Genomic DNA, 6,000 nt, shown 5'->3' on the forward strand with positions numbered 1-6,000 from the left:
TAGTCACCAACGTACACTTTTCTTCTACATTCCCAATAGTGGTGCATCAAGAGGTTTCATCAAATCGCCATTCTCAGCGTAACTTAAATAACACTGAAAGCAAATGATGGTGTTGTTATAAAATAAGCAAATCATATTTCCTATTTTCGAGTCAATTTTCATGGAGAAATACTATTTGTTGAACTTTTCTCGTCCCTAATCTAGTTCTACGTTCTGATGGTATATTTCCAGCAAGAGAAAATACGCTCACACGGCACAGACGTTGCCAACATGTTCCACTTGATGTGACATAATATTGACCACACATTTGACGTGAAACTTCCTCAAGACTTTGTCTTCTAATTTAACGTCATTCGATAACCTTATAGAGGGCCAACTCTTCTGCATTACCATGTGAATGGGGGTCAGTTGCTTTAAATAAAAAGACATCATCAGTCTTGCAGTCAAAAAATAAATAAATTCCAGCATCACGTTGCTGAGCTCTTTTGTTAACTGCATTACAACGGTAATATATTTTAGTGCCTTGGTTTGTTTTATTCATGTAGTGGAAGTTCCAAATACTTTCTTCTTTTACTGCGTTCTCTGCATCTTCCTTTGATTTATATACCATCGTTATCTCCCAAGTTCTCTACCTTTTCGTTCATTGATTGACATTGTTGAATGCCGGATTCAGGGCGATATCTTCCAACGATCCATCAGACACATCTCCAAGTATGCTTCCAATCTCGAAGGCATCGTGTACAAACTGGAAATAAAAGAAAAAAATAATAACATTAGGTATGTCTCAATGTATCAAATTTTGATGAATATGTCGGAAACTTACATAAATTAAAAAACATTTTATCATACTTGACGATGGTGATGTGGTGATAGTTTGGTCCTGGTACAAAATCTCCATCATCTTCACTATTATCACCTAAATAAGCGGACATAGACGAATCACAACTGTCACTGTTTGCCATTTTGAATGTGGGTTAGTCATTTTTTGTTTTAACTGACTTCCCGTTCACCTGAGGTTGTTGATCTGGATTATAGGTTTGTTTGAGTTTACTGTGCGATTTTAATTTATTCCGGCTTTTGAGAAAAGCCAGGTGAGGGTTTTTCTCTGCATTTTTTATTGACTTGTTGCAATGTTAGATTTTAGCTTTTAATATAAGTTTAAAGCTTGGATCGTCCGTTTATTCTCAACTCGTCTCGTGCTGTTGCCATTGTCGTATTCACCCTTGCCATGTCTGGTTTCGGAGAGATCCAGGCGCGCGAGCCCAAGAAGACCGGTCGAATGACTCGCAGTTAGGAAGTCGCATCAGGTCGCATCCTCCGGGTCATTAGCCCGGTTCAATAATTGAGCCGCGGAGGGGTGAAAAACTCCGGGAGTGTGCGTACGACACCCCCGGCCAAAAACCCTGGTTGTCTAGTTCTAGTTGTTTTTCTGTCTCTTCGAATATTTCACTTATTTCTTTGTAACATTCTGACATATGAAGTTTGAGGGTGGGGTGGGCTTCTGAATGTATTTCTGTTTCTGAGTCACTGTCCGAGTGGTCTGGACCTATGGTGTCTTGCGTATTTGGGATTATGTTTTTGGTTTCGGATTCTTCTTGGGTTGTTTTGGAGCTACTTCTCGTTTGTCTTTTTAATGGGGAGGATGTCTTTTCTAGTTTGAGAGTGAGGTTCGATTTGTATTTAGGTTTGGGGAGGAGTTTGTTGCACGATTCTGTGAAGATGGTTTGTATTAGTTGCATTATTTTTAGTTTATTTTCGTTAGATGTTAATGCTATTTGAATCTCGTCTAGGGCTTTGGATAGTGAGAAGTTTTCGGTGATGTCGATTTTGGGAGCCATGGCGTGAGGGAAATAGGTGATTTGAATTGATTTTGAAGTAAAGTTATATTATATTATTATTATGTTGCGCAAACTTTTGTTGTGCAATTTCAGTATATGTATGCTGTTACTATTTTTACAACCATAGTAAAACGATCAAAAACAAAAACGAAGAGTTGCGCAATTTTCTTTATTGCGCAAGTCGCAAACTTTTGGTTGTGAACTCGAGAGGAAGCCCGTCAGGATTCGCGGTGTGCGCGGCGGATGAATTTAGTGTAAATTATGTTGACGCGAGTTTTAATATATTACGCGATGTATTTATTTGAGTCACGGTCGGTGAATTTTGTTTTAGCTAGCGCGGCTGATTTTACTTGGGTTTAGTTGAAAGATTTTATCTAGACGATGTTTTAGGTATATGCGAGAAAAAATGAGTTTAGGCCGCAGACTTTTAGTTGGATATTTTGAAAAAAACTTTCCAGCTACAGTTTACGGTATATGATGGTAAGCGGGTCTGAGCGTGATAGGATGTGAGTGTATGCGAGAAAGCGATCGGAAGGCTTGCAAAAGAGGTGCGAGAAAAGGATAGATGAGGGATATATATATATATATTTTTTTTTTATAAACTTACTATTTATTTATTAGATCTTTTTTATTACATAATATATGTACATACTGCAACGAACGCCGATACGAATCTACCATGGCTAAAATAGATATAGATCATTCGCTTAAAACATCCGGAATAGCTCAATGCAAAACAATAAAAAAGGCGGTAGAACATGAGGATCCCATCCCCGTAGGTTTATAATACCTACAAACAGTAGGTCGTGGACTTCCACGTGGTCTTTTGGTTATAAATCTTCCAGGTTTCAGCATTTAGGATTAAGAAAAATAATCAATTAATTACAAAATCAGAGGGCGCCATCTTGCCTGACTCCTCTCCTGGCATATTTCTATATAAGGAACAAATCAGGACAAGAAAAATAATAAAATCATTTGAGGATGGTCCAAAATGGACACTAAGCATATTTATTAGTACTAGTAAAAACAACGGAAGTACAACGCGGCCACCGCCGAAGTTACATTATAAAAGTTACAAAATTAGGTTCGAAACCAATGCCAAAATCCCTAACCGCCCTACCAGAGTTACCGGGGGAAGGTTAATACAAATTTAAGAGTCAGGAATCTAGTCCTTTAAACACAAATCGATACAATAAATACCGTAGAGTCATGGCGTCTTCTTGCTGGCCGGCTGGCCGATCGGCCTGCCGATAAGCGTCCTGGCTTCTTTGCGATCCACACTGAACTGACTTCACAGTAATCCGTACGCCTTTTAATCACGCGTAGGCAAGCTGCCAACTTAAAAATCTCCGCGCAGTACCGCCAATTTAACGACGTCTCAAAAATCCTCATCGAATGTTGCTAGTGTTTAAAAACGTATATTATCCACAAGATTGTGAATAATAACGTTACAATACATTATTACATTATGTATTACATACATACATATACATTACCCTTAATACTGCATTGCAGTTTGGCACTTTTTTTGGCAATTTTAACCCCTCAAACTCACATAGTTCTCTAACAACAGATTCGTCTATATCTTCGGAATAGAAAAACGATTTAATTATTTCGAAGGCCAATAACCCTTCTGTGAATCTCAGAACAGGTTCATTATCGCGTTGTTCACTATCTTCTTCTTCACTGCTGTCATAAGTTGCATCATATAATGACTCGATTGTCACAGGAACGAGCTTCATAGACAACTATCCGATTGGTGTTTCCGCTTCACCACTGTATGCCCCAAACGTGAGCATAGACAATGGTGTGGCAGTTGTAGAGTTGGGTAAAACCTCTACACTAGAAGATCATCATCGCTGGTTCCGATAATGACACTTTCACTGTCCGCACCTCTATGACTATTTCTGATGTTTCCTGAATTTTGAATAAATATACATTCAATATTATCAAATGTATAAAAATCTTCGTCGTCACTTGTATCGAAATGATCACTATCATTATTTTCATTGACATTTTTGGTGTTTTCCATGGTGATTGTTATCTAACTATTTTCTTAAATATGTTATTTACTTCAGGTATTTATATAATTATTAATAGGTACTGTTATGGAACGGCGGGATGAACTTCATTTAACACTTATTTGTATTTTATCTGGCTTCATTAGAATGTAATATAATAATTATAATAGATTATAATATTGTGCTGGACATGAGGCGAAACCTCCCAAATCTTGTCTGCCAGCTCAATCATTTTATGGTAATTGGTTTTGTCGACTGTTGGAAGTGAAACGTTGATAAGATTTGGTAGTTTCCGCAACCATAATTTTTTCAAGAGTTCCTGCCCTATGATTGACGCTGGTCTGGCCAACATCTCCAACGATCTATAGAAAGCCGATCGCGATCTATTGGCTGGCTCGGAATCTGATAGTAGCTTTTCTAGCTTAATTTCTTCGCTGTCCGAGTGTCTTATAATTAGTTTTTTTAAGTGCTGTACTTCTTTGTCTGACGAGTTTTGCAGTAGGTCAAGGACGTTAATTGATAATTTCCTGTGACTATATGGTGAAATTTCGTCGAATCAAGTTTGATGCACCTTGTTGTAAACTGGGCCTCTACCTGAATGAACCATGCTGCAGGGCAGGCTGGTCAAAATGTTGGTAATTTGATGGCTGTGGCTGCCATCTCCGCTTCTGGTGGTTGGCCTTAGTTTTCAAGCGACATAATTTGTTGGATGTGCCCGTGTGTCTTATCAGCTGATCATTCAAGTGGCACAGAAGCGATGAGTGACGATCGATGAAGTCGGATGCGTTTTCCTTGTGTTGTTAGCGCCACGCTGCCACTTTCTTTCACTTCGAATGTCACTTATTTTAAACTAACTATTCGTATGAAGGGGTTACCACTTAATTAATAAATAAAAAAAAACGCTGTGTACTTATGTACGCGCGTTAGAAGTTATACTTTGGCGTAACAAAACAAAAACAAAACTTGTGATAAACTAGATTCTTCGACTAGCTCTTAATTATCTTGTTAAATTACACACTCAAGAAAAAGGACCGCTTATTGGAACGCCGTTGGTTTATTTGTATACACTCTAGGCAAAGGAACAATTCGAAACTATAATATTATACTGTATAATTGTCATGATTGCATTATCATACTGTGGCGTAAAGGTAGTGCGTTCGGCTGATAACCGAACAATCATGGTTCGAATCCAATCGAGTGCGATTTTTTTCGTGTGAAAAAATAAATTATGTGTTTAATGTCACTCGCCAAAAATACATTTATCTGATTTTCCAAACGCGCCTAAAGAAGTATAACTTTGAAAATTACTCTTGTGTCAGATTCAGAATCCACGTTTGGTTCTGATCCCCCTATCTGGCATGTTATTTTCAGAAAGCGATCTGTACCATCCATGATACTCACGAGGAATCGCTCCAGTGTGACACAGCATTAGTAAATCTCTTTATTAACTTGTTATACTGGGTTCTTCTTTGTATAAGTATTTTAATGGGGGGAGAAGTGGTGCCCCACCTCGTCCAAACACCGAAAAGGTTTGAAAGTCATCGTTACAAGAATACTTATAGAGAATTTGTCCTATATACACTAGTATTTAGCAGCCTTCCAGGATCTTCCGGAATCCGGTCGGCTTGAAGAACAAGCAAGCTAGGTTGAGGTTCTCTTCTGGCATCCGCAGCACGTGGCCGGCCCAGGTCCAACGTCATTTACAAATTACAAATTCAAAACGTTCATGAAAAACATTCAAATACTATAAAAACAGTATTGCAAAAACAAAGAAATATAAGCAATATTAGTACATAAAAGAGTAAATACAAATTTTTTATTATGAAGTACATGGATGTAAGAATTTATAAAACAACGTTTACCTAAACTCATCCTCACATTGGTGGAATATATCAATATCCAAAGTAATTTGGTTGAACAGAAACAAAAAAAAAAGGATGTTTCACAAAAGTATTGCATAAATGAGTGTAACGCTATGAATATGAATAGCGGGTTGGTATATGTAACAGTATAAAGTACACACCTACCCATCCTTTTACGTTAACATCCGGTCTAGCTCAGAACAAAGATGAAACGGTAAAGCACATGAAAAACCCCCTGTAGGAAACAAACAATCCTTATTATTTGCTGGGGTCGTGAGA

This window comes from Rhyacophila brunnea, unplaced genomic scaffold (genome assembly GCF_057557595.1).
Source record: "Rhyacophila brunnea isolate RB1 unplaced genomic scaffold, BYU_Rbru_1.0 scaffold_15, whole genome shotgun sequence".
In the NCBI taxonomy this organism is placed as follows: Eukaryota; Metazoa; Arthropoda; class Insecta; order Trichoptera; family Rhyacophilidae; genus Rhyacophila; species Rhyacophila brunnea.